The 17069-nt window shown below is 38.2% G+C and overlaps 2 long non-coding RNA genes across 9 annotated transcripts; both read right to left on the reverse strand.

Annotated features, from left to right (window-relative positions):
* Window positions 1-1381: 1381 nt before the first annotated feature.
* On the reverse strand, window positions 1382-10934 carry LOC111190643 (uncharacterized). 7 transcript variants are annotated; one of them, XR_007438429.1, is made up of 7 exons: window positions 9324-10934; window positions 4515-8575; window positions 3527-4399; window positions 2959-3140; window positions 2445-2847; window positions 2164-2318; window positions 1382-2046 (listed from the first exon to the last, which is right to left on the reverse strand). It is a non-coding gene; the product is annotated as an uncharacterized LOC111190643 (long non-coding RNA). The 7 variants fall into 7 exon arrangements; XR_007438428.1 differs by having other exon boundaries at window positions 4478-8575; XR_007438427.1 differs by having other exon boundaries at window positions 2445-2620; window positions 2808-2847; window positions 3527-8575.
* Window positions 10935-10953: 19 nt separating this feature from the next.
* LOC111190644 (uncharacterized) lies at window positions 10954-16131 on the reverse strand. Of its 2 annotated transcripts, none has more exons than XR_007438431.1 (5): window positions 16053-16131; window positions 11725-11793; window positions 11564-11605; window positions 11380-11451; window positions 10954-11267 (listed from the first exon to the last, which is right to left on the reverse strand). It is a non-coding gene; the product is annotated as an uncharacterized LOC111190644 (long non-coding RNA). The 2 variants fall into 2 exon arrangements; XR_007438430.1 differs by lacking the exon at window positions 16053-16131 and adding an exon at window positions 11997-12107.
* Window positions 16132-17069: the final 938 nt, after the last annotated feature.

Below are 17069 nucleotides of genomic sequence, written 5' to 3' on the forward strand. Positions count from 1 at the left end.
GTTTACAGGGGGGCTTATGAGAGAGGAAACTTTATCTTGAAATCTGATTCTACAAAATGCTCCAATAGGGTGTGATGAAGGACTAAGCCCCCCTTGATGAATGATTAATTTCACGTTCAGGTACTAAAGGCTTTGAACTTTGCAATTAAATAATGTACACTGTAAAGCACATTTAAGAAGTAATGCAATTTTGCATATACTTGCAAAAGTATTTGTCTCCCCTTGAACTTTTCAACCTTTTGCCACATTTCAGGCTTCAAATATTAGACATGAAATTGTAAGTGTTTTGTAAAAAAAAAATCAACATGTGGGACAATTGTGAAGTGGAATGAAATTAAATTTATTGGATATTTTAATTTTTTTTTTTCTTTAGAAATAAAAAAACTGAAAAGTGGGGCATGTAATATTTTTCAGCCCCCTTGCATTAATACTTTGTAGCGCCACCTTTTGCTGTGATTACAGCTGCAAGTCGCTTGGGGTTTGTGTCCATCAGTTTTGGACATGGAGAGACTGAAATTTTTGCTCGTTCTTCCTTGTAAAACAGCTGGAGCTCAGTGAGGTTGGATGGAGAGCGTCGGTTTTTGAACAGCAGTTTTTTTTAAGCTCTTTCCACAGATTCTCCATTGGATTCAGTTCTGGACTTTGATTTGGCCATTCTAACACCTGGATACGTTTATTTGTGAACCGTTCCATAGATTGTAGATTTTGTAGATCGATGTAGATTTTGCTTCATGTTTTGGATCATTGTCTTGTTGGAACATAAATCTCTGTCCCAGTCTCAGGTCTTTTGCAGACTCCAACAGGTTTTCTTCCAGAGTGGTCCTGTATTTGGCTCCATCCATCTTCTCATCAACTTTAAACATCTTCCCTGTCTATGCTGGGAAAAAAGCAGGCCCAAACTATGATGCTGCCACCACCATGTTTGACAGTGGGGATGGTGTGTTCAGGGTGATTATTCACAAAAAAATTAAAATTTCATATTAGTTTGAAGCCTGAAAGGTGGCAAAAGGTTAAAGTTCACTCAGAATACTTTTACAAGGCACTGTATTTGGTTGAACAATGTAAATCTAATCTAACTAATTGCATTAAAATTTGAATCAATAGAAATGTTGTAAAATAGAAACTTGTAAATCAACTAAGCTAAAACGAGAGACCCTTTTACAACCATAAATTTGCACATTTTACCCCCACATTTACTCACCGTGTGCAACTCCAAATTAAAAGCTCTGCACCTCAAAAAATGGTTTTGCGGATGTGGCCACCAAGACAGACAATGGAAACTTTTGGAGGCAAAAATCAGGAAGTACAGCCAACAGATACGTGCAGCAAGTGAATATAAATGTCCATAAGGAACAGTCTTCTTAAAATAATAATTCTATGCTTCTTTTGTGTTTCACTGTTTATTAACATCATTTTGAACAGAGTTCTCTCATTCAAACAGCTGTGTATTGAAGTTAAAATGTCTGTCTTAAAGCTTTACTTACTAAATAAACGCCTGGTTTAAATTGGGATCGGCCTCTGAATCACAATGAAACATGTACAGGTAGGATTGGTCTGGACTGTTTGGGCCCGATATAAGCTCTATTGAGAGTACTAGCAGTAGTGACTGGTTTTTATGGCTTCATTAATATTGTTGTGGGTTTTTGAGGGTTACGGTCAACTAGAGTACTCAAACATATTTTGTATTGCATGAAGATTTTTCAGTGCCAAACGATAAAGAGGATTAGGTCCTTGCCATCTACCTGTCCATAATTATAAAAAAATAAAATAAAAAGAGATGTAGCCACTCTCCCTCTCTACTGTAGGACTATGGGTTGCTAAGCCCTCCTGTCTTGACACCACTGTCCTGTAGTCACTAGTGATGCAACGGTACAGTGTGGCCACAGTTCGGATCGCATCGCGGTTCCTGCCAGGAATGTCCGCTCAGACCATTTTTACTGGAACCCGTCCAACGTCACTGGATACGACTGGAGCAACTTGTCGTATGCAGCTTGGTCGCTTATGTAGGACGAGGAAACGGTAGCAGTGTCGTTACCCTGCTCATAACTAGAATTAGAGGAAATGAAAGAAATGATGAGTACAGAAAACAGAAAAAAATATATATAAAATGTCGAAATATAACCATGCTAGACAATCCTAGTGAAAACATGAACAAATACTTACTCTGAATCACTGCAGAGGCTCTTCAGTATCAGGCAAGCATCCACCGTTGAGCTAATCTCCTTCATTCAGTAGTGCTTCTCTGCAGTGACCTTTTCGGCATCAGACCGGTTCTTTTTGGCTGTCTCGTATGCCCGTCTGGCCGTTTGGCTCGTCACCTAAAGCAATATATTCTTTAATACGCATACATTATTTCCAAAACCTTTAGTGAAGAAAAAAAAATATTGCAGAGCTGCATTGAAGAACGGCAAAAAAAAGACAGTACAGGTCATTTTTAATTTAACTTTAATTTAGCTTTTTGTGCAGCTGCTCCAGGTCTTCGAAGGTGTAATGGATGGTTTTGCCAGTGGAGGAGATGAAGAACCTCTCCTCCAACTCCTCATCATAGTCATCCTCAAAGTGCTTTTCTCTTCTTTCCAAGCAGGACTGGGCGCACCTCGGAATAGTAAAGATCGACCCACTATGAAAAGGGAAAAAAAATAATAATAATAAAATCTAGCATTCACAGAACATATTTACATATCTCATAGCATTTATAACAGGACTAAATTAAAGTTAAAATTAAACATATCATCTTCTCTATATCTGGGATAAAGCAAGTGTGGCAGCGGTCTTGTGCTCCTTTACTGCCACCACAACGTTACCACCGTGACCATGATCTCTCCTGCGGCTGATCCATTCCGTGACCTATAGCACACAAACAAATCAGGCACTAGTTAAACTGCGAGTGTATGATTTTCAAATACAAATAAATAAAAATAAATAAATAAATAGAAACTAATACTAATAACTTAGTACTTGCAGTCATGTGCTCCACAACTCCAGGCTGCTCTGCACGCTTCTGGATTGCAATGGCATCTAAGTAATAGAGGACCAGCTGCAACTCTGCCAGGGTCATCTGATGGCCTGGAAAGCACTCTCCCCACGCAGTTTCCTGACGACAGCAAGGAAATCTGTCCTGGCAGCATCCAGTATCGAATCTGTGAAAATAAAGTAAAGCATTGTTAATAAACTAATAAACTGTCCCTTATATTTTATGTAATAAGTATATTACCCACATATTAGCTTCTTCCAATGACTGAGTACCTTGTGTACTGAATAGATAGACAGACAGACAGACAGACAGACAGACAGACAGATACTTTATTGATGCCTAAATTTCCTTCGGGATAAATAAAGTATCCATCTATTCAGTAAACAAGGTACACAAGGTCATTGGAAGAAGCTAATATGTGGGATGGGTTATGTAGAATCCCCTAGTGGGATAAACCTGTTGCCTTGCTCTTGAACAAACAGGAGATAAAGCAAAGTTGCATTGTGGGTCCAGTCTGTTATATTAATATTAAATAAAGATATTGACCTTTACCTGGTCCTCTCCTTGATGACTTGTTTTAAAGGCGCCGTCTGAATGTTGCTACATGTTACACAGTTTTACACAGTCTGCATGCAGGACTCTGTCTTTAAAGCACAGTTCAGTACTGCCTGTGTGGAACTTAAGAATCTTAAGAAAGAAAGGAAATTTAAGTCAGTCACATTTAAAAAAAACAAAAAATAAGTTCCTATGATTCAAATTCTAGCAGTATGTAGCATAGTCTATATATCAGCAGTACACTGTTCAAATTTTTCCCATTTGCTCCCCAATTTATCACAGCCAATTACCCAACCCACTCACTAGGACTCCCCCCTATCACTAGCAGTGATGGTATAGTTACTTTGAAAAAGTAATACGATTTACTGATTACTTCTTAAAAAACTAACTTAGTTACTTTTAAAATCTAGTAATCCATAAAGTAACTAAGTTACTTCACAAGTTACTTTTATTAGTTACTTTTAGCAGCTGCAGGCACCACCTCCTGCCGCCTTTAACATTAAAATTTTATCCAGTTTTGCCAATACTCCCTTTCTTGGAAAATGCATTTTTAACAGCAACAATGCATCTCTTGACATTTAAAGTTGAGCTATTTCCTGAAAGTTTTTATAAAAATAAGACCATTTCTCTTGAATTAACAAAATTGTTTTTATAAAAAAATAAATGTCCTTTCTTGATTTCACTTAAATACTTGTTTTTATAAAAAATATAAACTTACTGGTTTTACAGTCCAGCTTCTGTCTGAGTGGAGGAGTACCTCCTGCATTAGATGCGGCTCTCTGCTTTGCACCACCTAGTGGGACTTGCTTGGTAAGTTTGAATGTGCTGTGCTGCGACTCCAAATGTTTCTTCAGATTAGATGTCTAGTTTCTGAAAATAGATAGCGCTTTGTTGCCAGCACAAAGTGTACAGCGAACCCTGATATTGGAACCTTTAACTGATACTAACTCAAAATAGTGGCTGTATTTCCAGCTACAAAACGCACTTCTCTCGCCTTCCTCCATGGATTTGTTTGTGTCGTGTGTGGCATAGGCCAGATGCCCTGTGCTGTGGACATCACCCTTTAGTGATGTAGGGAGAGAGCGCCATCTACCCACCCGGAGGGAGCAGGGCCAATTTTGCTCTCTTTGAGCGCCAGCAGCTTGATGGCAAAGTCAGTAACGCCGGGGTGGAGATGGCCGTGAAGGAAGCGTTCTCCAGCCTTCCTCAGCCTCATCTTCTGCCAATGGATCTCCATCTGCTTCTCCAGCTGGAGCTGCTGATCCAGCCCATCGAGCTCCTCATAGGACGTCCAGAGTGTGCGTTTCTCCACCTTTGCCATGTCCCTCAAGATAAACACCAGATAAGAGTTGCAAACAACAGTTAGTAATACAATTACCCTCAAACAAAAAGAATTAGGAATAATTACAAAGAGAAATAAAACCAGCAACACAAGCTAAACAAACAACAAGCAAATAAATGTGCGACCTATCAGCCGGACTTTGCATTAGTTTAGCGTTTTAGTTCATTCAATTCAGATACTTTAGCCAAAAAATATGATCAGGGAGTTGAACCCCATCTTAATAAAAGTTTAGATTCTCTAACTTGGGCCGGGTCAGGCCAAGAATTCCCACCAAGGTCCTCGAGTCCTGTCAAGAAAATTGTCTGACACAGGCCAAAGTTTTTAATGCTATTTTTTATTTTATATAAAGCTATGGTGTGAATCACTATAGCAAGTAACAAATCACACTGTGATCAGTTTTTTTTTTTTTAATCATGGACCATGTCTATTACAGTACCACAGACATTGTTGACAGCAAGTGTAAACTTAGTTAATATTATGTAACAGTTTAATTTAAGAGGGTGCTAAGTAGCGACTAAATTTATACTTATCTTAAGGGGTGAGGCCTTCCGGTTCAGATTTTCAACACCGGCCTAGAGTCCCCACTGGTTGTGATGGGAGAAGCACCCGTGGGAGACCGTGGGAATGTTCCCACACTTCTTTAGGTCAAAGTAACGAGTTGGGTTGGTGCCAGGGGAGTAAGATCAGAAACTGGCGCCATATGAGCTGGGACGTCAGTTTCGCATTGCTGAGAGACTAGTGCCGTCTCAGTCTCAGGATTTGTGTGTTGTGCACTTCAACATTGAAACTCTGCAGTGTTGAGAAAGATCACTGGTTAATTGTTGGTTTCAACTATGACTTTCTGTCCTCAAAGTAATTAAAGATGTGTTTTGACTGCACAAACTGTGGCCAGGAGAGATTTCTCACAGTCAGTGAGAGAAGTACGCAGACTTCAAGACTTCCTTTGAGCTTGAAAAAAAAGTCTTTAAAAAGGTCCAATTGTTTGTTTCCTGGGATGATGCTCTTCAAAATAGGCATAAACACATTTACTTTACCCATTCTTATCTTTGTAAATAAACATCCACTTTCTATGCCAGTTGTGGATTTGTGGGTCTCAATACCCACTTTCCTACTCACTACTTTCCCATGGTAATCACGTACGACCTCCCCAATTAGAAACGGCCTAGTGCCTACAACACCCCTGGCCTTGCCTTCCACAGGCACAGAAATCAGTTCCTTCCACTTTTGGGTCTTCACATGCTTCTGCATGGTGTGGCCAATTTTTATGGTGACACAGTGGCAGTGAAAAACTTCCTTTTAAAAGGAAGGAACCAAGACTCAGTCAGAGGAACCTATCCTACTCGGGTCGACCCGCTCAGTACAAATCAATAACAGAACAAAACAGTACAGAGAATTGTTGGAGGTGGAAGGGAAGGAGAAAGCAGATGATTAGGACAGGGTTTATATTTGCTGGATGAGCTGCAAGAGGAATAGTTAGAAGGGCTACAGTAAGAGAAAAATCACAGAAATTGCAATGAGACAGTATTCAAAAGCTTAAGCAAATAGAAATGACTAGAAATGAGTCTAGATTTAAAGACTGAGAGTGTGTCTGAGTCCTGTAAATTAATAGGGAAGTTATTTTAAAGTTGGGGAGATTTATAAAAAAAAAAAAAGCTCTTCCTCCTGCAAAGTTTTTTTTTTTTTTTTCCCCCCCTAATACACTGGACTAATAACAGGCCAGCGTCTTGGGAGCGGAGTGAACATGGCGGATTGTAAGGAGTAAGAACTTCCTCTAGATAATGTGGGGCCAGACCATTGAGGGATTTATACGTCAGGAGAAGTATTTTATAATCTATTCAAAATTTAACAGGTAGTCAGTGTAGGGATGAAAGAATAGGGGTAATGTCAATTTTCAAATTTTCTAGCTCTAGTAAGCACTCTCGCGGCTGCATTCTGAACTAGCTGGAGTGGATGTACTTCCAGCCAACAACGCATTGCAATAGTCCAGCCTCAAGATTATGAATGCATGCACCAGCTTCTCAGCATCTTCCAGAGAGAGTATACTGCAGATTTTAGCTATATTTCATAAATGGAAGAATGCAGTTTTGACTATGCTACATATGTGTGCATCAAACGAGAGAACTGGGTCAAAGATAAGCCCTGAATACAGAACATGTTCCTCCTTGCTGAGCTAATATATATTCTAAGGCCACTCTGTTTTAAAAAAATTATCAGCCTATGTGATTTAAAAAATGTAGTAGCGGGAACACCTAATGACTGTGCCGTGTCATCAGCAAGTTTTTCAATGCTATGTGTTTGATCTAGGGCAAGCATAACACCATAGTTTGGAGTGAGTCCACCTAAAAACCTAGTCCAGAATGATTAAACGCATGTTAAATGTTCAATACATGGATTATGATCAGCAAATAATGACACACTAGTTGGAATACGTGATGCAAAGCATGTAAGAACCAAATATTTTATGTGGCATGGTACTGAATTTACCTCAAAAGTAAAAGTACTGTAAATGTCTAATTTACAGGAAATTAATGATAATATTATTTCAGGAGTTATTGTTTTGTTATGTTGTTGGGACTCCTTAAATAAAAGGTGCATGCCCTTATTAGGAGACGACATTTCTAGAGTTCCATTAGGATGTAATTTTGCATTTATAAAATTGTGATATTTAGAGCCAGCAAAGACCTCCTCACTGTTCTTGTACCATGTGCACACCTGTGTATTACAATGAACAATTAACCAGGCCACATGCACTTGGCACATCTAAAGAAACTGGGATGTTTATAGAACTGTGAATAACTATCACATTACAATCCTTGCTAACCTTTTCTATGGGGTTCATTCTGTGTGGTTGGTTGACTGTGGTCTCATTGCTGGTAGCAAATAAATTAAAGAACACTGACCATTTGAATCCAGCAGGTAGTTCACTAAAAGCAGAACTTCCACATCACCAATATGTAAGAGTAGGTGCAGGAGTACGACAAAAGTTAGTAATTCACAGCCAATTAAACCGTATTTTTTTGTCAGACACAATCAGTAATTGTTTTTGCCTTGAAATCAGACTGTTGTCTATGGGTATGACTATTATCGATTTGATTAAGTTATATCACACGTCCGCACAATGGTTTAGGAATGGAGTATATACCATCAATGTCTATGGTCTGGAGCATATGTCTTCTCACAGGCTGCCACGCCCGATGTACAGCACTGGGATATCTTGGGCTGAGATATGTTATGACTTGTGTTAATTTCAGGAGATAAAACATCTATCAGTAATAGACGACAAATATCACAGTCAGAAATTGGATGAGCAGTCCAAAGCTATTCCAGCAGAGACACTGACAGGATGTGGAAAACAGACATTTCTTCCTGGAAATAATGTCTGCCTTGTTAAATTGAATAGTGACTTAAATGAGTTGTCATTGTCCTCACTGGCAACAGGTGAACTTAGACTTCGAGTATACACCTAGGAAAACTACTATGATTGCCAGAAGAAAGGTTTCGGCATTCCTTACTTGCATATTGATTGTTGGAGATGTAGTTGTGGTTCCGTTGGTAGAATCTAGATGTACCGATAACGTCTGTACTGTTGAAGTCTTGGGTGCAGGTTGTCTTTCCTTAGATACCTAGCTGGTGTAGGTTGACGAGAATCTTGGAAAGCCAGTAGTCTACCACGCAGCAACACGCCAGCAGGCGTAGAACCATATCTGGTAAATTTGAGGGATATTTTGATAAAAAAAAAAAAAAAAAAAGATTTACCGCTGTTACTGGGTCCCCACGCTAAATACAGGAAAGGCAGCTGAAGTCGACCGTGAAACTAATCGGGTACAACCATTTTACAACTAAATAATTAACCGTAAGGTTGTGCAATCAGATCCCCATCAACCTCATCATGTAGGTTGATGAGAATCTTGTAATCAGCAACCAGTAGTTTATCTACCACGCAGCAACACAGCTTTCTGGAGCTCTCTGTACGACACAAACATATATAAGCAGTATCTTGTAGTTTTAATATGTATAATTTAGTTTTGTTAAAGACTCAGTACTTCACATTTGCATATGGTACCACCCTGACCCTTCCTATTCATGGGTTGCTAAGCAACTGAAAGGAGGGAGGAGCACTAACTGCATTTGGGGAGGGAAAAGGGAAAGCTTCACCCTTAGGTTGGCCCCTGCTAGACTAAAACTAGCAGTTCTTCCTTCAGGGCTCTCTTTTCAGTTAACCCATATATCCCTATTTATGGTGGTGGTACCATTTTGCAATGAGAAGCATGGGTCTCGGTTTTCCATCCTTGGTATAATAGTGCTGCATCTGTAACCAAAAGTACTTGAAAAGACCCTTTCCACTTAGATTCTAATGGACCAGCTATGTGTGATTTCAGCAGAGCTGCCTGTGTGATCAATAGTTCCAGGTTAACACACAGGCCAACAAGATATGGTCTTATATGGACTTACCCTGTGTTCACACTGGAATGCGATGAGTCGCTTATGGGCCTGTCAAGCTCAATGCACGTGTGTATCATGGTCCAGCCTCCGACAAGAAAAAAAAGCACAAAAAAGGAATCGCTTGGCCACTTTATTCTACAGCTATAACTCCCAAACTTGCTGGACTCTTGGCCGTTTCTGCGATTTACCTGCGCTGGAAACACAGCCGTTCCCACAGATCGACGTGGGTCCACCCCGTTCAACAGAATAAACAGGGAAAAAAAACTAGAAATTCAGAGAGCAGGAGCTTGAGGACATCGGACCGCCTTGTATGTGATGGGTCCAAAGAAAAGCTAGAAGCCAATCAGGTTAGAATGTTGCTTCTATATATTCTATGTTTACTGCAGGGGTGTCAAACTCATTTTGGCCGAGGGCCACATTGGCATATTGGCTGTCCTCCGAGGGCCAGATGTAACTTATATATGTAATAAAATGTAACCAAATGTAATATATGTAAATGAATGTAATTACTCCTTAATGTTAAATAACTCTCAATATATTATTTATTCAATCAAATATTACAGTTGCATGGAAAAAATGTTTGCTTGTTGCTCTATTAACATAAATCCTTTTAATTTGTCATGTCATGAAATCCAAAAACTCCATCAATCAAGAACCAAACTATTCAAGTGAATAGAAATGACATCAAGTTATATTAACTTTGAAATTATTAACTGAAATAAGGCTTAATAAATATAAAATCAAAAATTGTGAGCTGTTAAGAACATAGCATTTCCTCAGATTTAGCAGTTCCTCATCCAACCACTAGTGGGAGCTGCAGCAGCAGCAGCAGCACCACAAGTCCGCAGTCTTTACTGAGTCAGAGCTACAGCCCAGCCACGGGCTACAGGGCTCAGCTCAGCCAGTCTGGAGCGTTTTTACAATTTTTAAGTTCTTCTGTGTATGAAATAAAGATTTTTGTAACCGAATAATACAGCTCTCTACAGTTCATCTTTCAGCCCAATCAGCTAACAGCAGCCGTTTAGAGCATGAGTCACTGCTGGGATTACATTATAAACAGGTCAGTTATCGCGCTGCTAACCTCAGGATGTTTATAACTACGGAGTTTAGTGGACACACCACGGCTGCAAGGTTAGACTGTTGAAGGCTACTGAAGACTATTAAAGGCTATTGGAGGTTATTGAAAGGGTTATTGAGGGCAGAAATCAGTAAAGGCTGGTTAGATAAGTGATTCACGTCCTCGTACTTTGCTGCGGTGAAACTGCGACTAGCGCTGTCACAGTGATGTTTATTAACGTCATTAAAACAGATTTTGTCAGCTATTGTCTTATAAATATTTACACAGAACTTATATCTCTCCTAAAAAGCGTTTATTTTGGTCAGTAACACTCTTCGTAACACAAAAGGCATACCGGTCTTTCGCCTTGAAGCACAGCCGTCCGTCTGCATCAACTTCTCTTTTTCTGGACATTATGGGATAAACATTTATATGTCTCAATTCCACCCGCGAAGTTACACCTTCCCTCCGGCAGGGTTTCCACATCAATGACTACACTGCCGTGTAGTGGCAGTAAGCCGTAACTTTGCGGGTAATACAATCGACAAGCATTGTGGGAAATGTATTTTTTGGTCAAAGAACGCTTCTGACTTATTTATTATAGACACTAAGATCTTACAAGCTCTCGCGGGCCACATAAAAAGACGTGGCGGGCCACATTTGGCCCGCGGGCCTTGTGTTTGACACATGTGGTTTACTGAGTAGCAAAGCACAAATTCATAATCAGATTCAAACGTTTTTTCACAATGAACGAACATGCTTACATTGACGTCTTGAACCATGTCTATATGTCACATAGGCAAGTTTCTTGCAAATCAGATCCACAGACTTGGAAAGATGGCAAAAATCATTGAGATCATCCTCCAGGTCACAATCGTCAAAGGTTATGTCAGGATCTAATTCATATACACGGACACACAAATATAAATATGTATAAATACAGTGCATTTTATCATGAAATAAACAAAAAACCAAACAAAAAACAAGTGTAAAAATAATTGTACTTACCAGAAAGCACTTCATTTATGATTGTCTTGATAACGGCTCACTGGGGTTTGCTGATCAGTTTCTGTTCACGTCCTGTTCAATAAAAAAATAAATATAAATGAATACAAAATATTTTACCAGACACATGTTTTGATAATATTGAATATATAATTTTTTTTTTTTTTTTAGAAGACTAAAGACTTACTAGGGACCGTAGGGCTGTAAGATGGGGAGTAAAGGTTTACACCTAAAACAAATAAATAAATAAAAACAAAACATAATTTACTTAGAATATACAGTGTATATATACACAGTGTGTGTGTGTGTGTGTGTGTAAATATAAAGAAAATTATACATTTTTCTAACCTGTAAGATCTTCAGAATCTTGTGGATACAGATGATGAAAACTATTCACGGCTCTGAGAGACTTGTAAACTAAAAAAAAAAAAAAAAAGTTTACTTAGAATATACATATACACGTGTGTAAATATAAAGAAAATATACATGTGATCTTCAGATTCCTCTGGATACAAATGTTGAAGACTAATCAAGGATTCAAGAGAGTCTAGGCCTGTTTTGTTGGATTAAAAAAAAACAGTTTACTGTAAAACTATTCATCTGAGTAACTAATTACTCACTTGGGCTACTGCAGAGTATGCAGCTTTTAGTTTCTTGTTCATATTTCCCTTCCGCCTTAAAACACATTTCGGTTCCACCTTAACAGTTTCCCTGCATTAAAACACATTTTATCTACGTTAAAACACAGCTTCCTTTTTGTAGACTGTCGTACACGATAAAGTTATTAAAATAAGTATTTTACACATTTCTGCTTAGGGTGTGCACAAACAGTCCATATAAAACAGAATGTGAATTCCAATTTGAATGTTCTGTTCCACCTTAAAAAAATGCCTAAAATAGTATCTACAACCTGAAGCCTGTGTGCCGCGGAATGGTAGATTAGCAGCTTTTAAGGTGGGATAGCAAATTCATGAGAGTTATTCATGTAAGTAAAAGTGTGTTTAAAGTGCGTATTTAAGAAAGCTAAGCAGACAGAAAGCTACTTACACTACTTAATGCTGTAGCTTAAGCAGCGTGTGTACCTTAACTTAGACACAAACCACCTGGCCAATAATGATCCAGCAGGCAGATAAAAAACAGGAATGCTTATTAACATGAGAATGGTATGATCCACTTTAGGGGGGCTTGAAATCGTATCACAATATTCTTCCAGCCATAGATACTGCATTGATTTTGTAGTATTTAACATTATATGTAAGAAGTATATTTAATTATTTTAACCCTCCCCAAACTATTGTTTTTACTAACCTTTAGGGGGGTTGAAGTCTTAATTGGGAGGTCCCCCTCTTGTATGGAGGACTTAAAAACAGTTAATAGCCTGGTTATAGTAATTAATCCTAATGGTCTGTCTCTCCCCCTTCTACCAGCTGTTGTGTGTGTGAAATCAGTGAGTTATAGAGGCTTCTATCAGGTGAAGTCACTCAGCTCATTAGCTTGCTGGTTCCATGCGTCAGGCCACACCCCCCTTCCTCCCCATCCCCCACAGGATAGTTGTTCCTTTACCTTCAGTAAAACGTCTTTTTGGTTGGTTATGTGACCTCAGCAGAGTGAGAGCATCTGATCCACACAGAACATTCAGATTTTGTTCAACAAGATTTTTTTCCACTTCAAATAGATACATTAGGAATTGAATTAACATGTTCCTCAGCTTCTATTGGTCTGTGTAATTTCTTGCTGGCATTTAAGATGCTCCGATTTTTTTCCTCAGGACAAATCTCGCACCATTCATCTTTTAAACTGAATTGTCAGTATATCAACTAAACTCTGAACTTTTCAAATTAGGGCTTATTTGCATCCACTATATATATATATTAATAAATATTGAGACACATACAGCTATGCACTTGTTCTGGAAATGGTAATTTTCTGGCCTTTCCTTATACCAATCAACATGGTTCATCATCCACATGTATTTTTTTTATAAGTGGCAAGTTCATGCAACCAATAATCCTCGATGGTAATGCACTTATACTTTGCATGAAGCTTTCTTTTAATGCACAATTTTCAATCTTTATACCATTTCTTTAGCACCTTCATAATGATTTTGCAAATAAACACATTTTTGCAATATGCCTTTTGCATCAACATTGTTGTCTTTTTATCAGCTTTGGGTATAAACTAAATAATATTATATTCAGTGTAAGGCATTTACTGAAACCTATTATTTCTCTTTTCAGTAATACATTTTTTTGCGAGTATAGGTGTATGCAACCTTAAACTTTTCTTGGTCAATACCAGTACTGGCAAACAACAAAGACTGTCCTCCAAGTATTTGTGTATGTATAAAAGACTGATTTTAGCATTGCTGAGAAATAATTAGGGTTAAATCTGCTGAGGGCAAAAATGTTCTGAGGTGAGTGAAACCAGTGTCTGTTGGCACGGTAACTGGATTTACTGGTAAAAATGGGGTTGTGTCGGTGAATGGTATTCATAGTATCCAGAACACACAAAACACACAGCCAGGTCTAGTCTGAGTCGTACTGTACCCATACATCTGCCCTGCATGTATTAACGTTTTTGATTAAAACTTTTATTAAGCCGTCTTAGTTTGTCTGTTTGTCTTTAAAAGAGAAACACTTCCTGCTAAAATGTCTCCATAAGGTCAATACATTTAATAAGGCACAAATTCTTGTACAAAAACTTGTACATACAGCCATGATCCGAGTTCTAAATGCTAATGGTCCCTTATACCCTGAATATGCTCCTCAGTAATGGAGGCTTAACAGTACATTCCATATAGACATGTGTAGCTAACTAAGTGAAACTACCATTTTTAGCACTTAGCATAATTTAAACAATTATTACCTCAGAACATGCATTTTCTGTGTTACAAAACATTCTTGGGGAAAATGCAAACAATGCTAAATGAGTCTGCCTTTTGTCTATTACTAGCTAGATTACAAGAAAAATTATTTAACACAGGCTAAAATTACTGGGATTTCTTTAATTTTTAAAGCTTTAAAACCTTACAAAACAAATGTTAAAATATGAAATGCCCAGGAGTTTAGTCTTAATGTCACTATCTTGTGGGCTATTAGTTTTTTGGGAAAGTTGGACAGTAACTGAAGTTTTTTTTATTACGCAATATCTTTTTGAATCTTGCATCCCGCAAATAAGCCAAAGTATGAAATAACAGTAAAAACAGTAAACTCTCTCTAAGAACTAAACTCAAATGTAAGAGAATTCGAGGGAAGAGAATTTGAGGGAAAACAATTCAAGGGAAAAAAATTGAATTATATAAAATGTAACTAAGGATAGATTTGCTTTGTGTTAACTGATCTATGTTACCTTTAAACACAGCAAGAAATACTCTGGGTTTAATATATATATATATATATATATATATATATATATATATATATATATATATATATATATATATATATTATTTTTTTAAATTACATTACATTTGGCAGACGCTTTTGTCCAAAGCGACTTACAATAGTGAAGTACAAAAGTAATAGAAGTTAAAGGTAACAACATCTTTAGATAGAGCCTAAAGAGGGTCAAAGGGAAATAATGGGAGAGAGGAGTGAAGGAGGGGAGGAAGGAAATGAGGTAAGAAGTAGTTAGTTTTTTAGAGGTGTTAGGAGAGTAAGTGCTCTTTGAAGAGCTCTGTCTTCAGGAGTTTCTTAAAGATAGCGAGAGATTCTCCTGATCTGGTAGTGGAAGGTAGTTTGTTCCACCATTGGGGAACTCTGTATGAGAACCAAGGGCGTAGGAGCGGGCTTGATATTGGGGGGGACACATTTGCCAATATGAACCCAAGCCCACCCTATAGTTTCCTAGAACAACATTTGTGGAAATTACTTTTAATTAAAAGTAAATTATTATTATATGGTGATTTTACAACCTAAACATGTTACTCCACATTACAGCTACTGTTGTTAGAAAAATTATGCAAGCAATGTCTGAATTATCACCTAATATTTAAAATAACAGATTATTATTATTGTTATTGTTATTATTATTATTATTATTATTATTATTATTATTATTATTATTATGTATTGGCATGTCAATTCTGTTGTATATTTACATTTTCTCCTGCACTTTTTTTTCTACTAAGAGCTCTTCTTAAGATGGTGTCCTTTTATGTAAAAGAATGTAACTTTACGTTTCATAGAGACTTTTATAAACGTCAGGATATGTGGTCTTACTGTGAAATACAAATGAACAGAAGTCACGTTACAGCAGTGTTTCTCAACCCAGTTCTTATATATTCTACTGCATATTAAAACTGTTCTGCAGATCAGGTGGAAAACACTAGTTTAGGGCAGTGATCGGGGTTAAGTAACTGCTTTAAACTACCAACTTAAAGTACTGTACGAAATTCTGGCGATCATCAGTAAGTCCTGTAATCCTAAATGAATAAACAGTTTGAAAATTAAAGTGATTAGCTGATCAGGTACAGGGAAACATTACATATATATTTTATTTTTTTCCTTTAACCCTGACTCCCAATCTAGCTAATTCCAAAGATAAGCTTACACACTAACACAGCTGCAGTTTATTAATCACAGTGGGTTTAAACTGTGTGCTGATTCAGAGACGTGTATTTTTAACCAGCTATCAGAAACATATCATCACAGTTGAAGTGGTTAGCCTATCGTTACCTTTCTTTTAGAAAAATCTCCGTATATCCATATCTGTTTTAAAATCAGCTGAAGCTGCTGCGTCCCGATTCCGCTGCTAAATCTCACAGCGAGGGGGCGGGGCTTCCCCAACAGCAAACTGCCTCTGCTCCGCGCGCCGCAAAACCAGCAAGTTGATTGGCTGTTTCTACTGAGAGGCGTGACTTAATACCTGAACCGGCTCCGTGATTGGTCCGGTCTATCTCCTCATTAATAGTACAGCTGACCTGAGCGAACTGATATCATTTTTGGGGGGGACAAATCCACCTGTTTCTAATATTGGGTGGGAACTGATATCATTTTTGGGGGGGACAAATCCACCTGTTTCTAATATTGGGTGGGACATGTCCCACCCATCCCCCCCGGTTCCTACGCCTATGATGAGAACAGTCTGGATTGCTTTGTGTGAACGTTTGGCAAAGCGAGGCGACGAAGGAGACGATCGAGCAACTGAGGCCACCTGGTGCGTGAAGGAGAGCTGGTCATCAAACAGAACACCCAGGTTCCTAGCAACCTTTGTCGGTGAGAGAGAGAGAGAGTGAGAGAGTCGATGGTTATAGAGAAGTTGTGTTGAAAAGATGGTTTTGCTGGTATAACCAGAAGTTCAGTCTTTGAGAGATTTAATTGAAGGTGATGCTCCTTCATCCATGAGGATATGTCAGAGAGACACTGCGATATCCGTGTAGAGATTGGGTGATCTTCAGATGAAAATGACAGGTATAGCTGGGTGTCATCAACCAAGCAATGATAGGAAAAGCCACGTGTATATACTTAAGCAGAGTTGCTTTTCAGACACAAACATGATAATTGGTTCTGAGGTCACAGGTTATAAACATACCAGCTAATATAAGGAGCTATGTTCTCTCTGGGTTTTGAGTGCTTACTCAGTACCTAACCAAAACATTAATTTTGTTAACATTAACATTTGTTTTTGTGATCAAGATCTGCTTTATTTGCCAACCTCAAGCATGATTTAATTACTTTAGGGTGAACTCAGAT

This window comes from Astyanax mexicanus, chromosome 3, assembly GCF_023375975.1.
Source record: "Astyanax mexicanus isolate ESR-SI-001 chromosome 3, AstMex3_surface, whole genome shotgun sequence".
NCBI classification, from domain to species: domain Eukaryota; kingdom Metazoa; phylum Chordata; class Actinopteri; order Characiformes; family Acestrorhamphidae; genus Astyanax; species Astyanax mexicanus.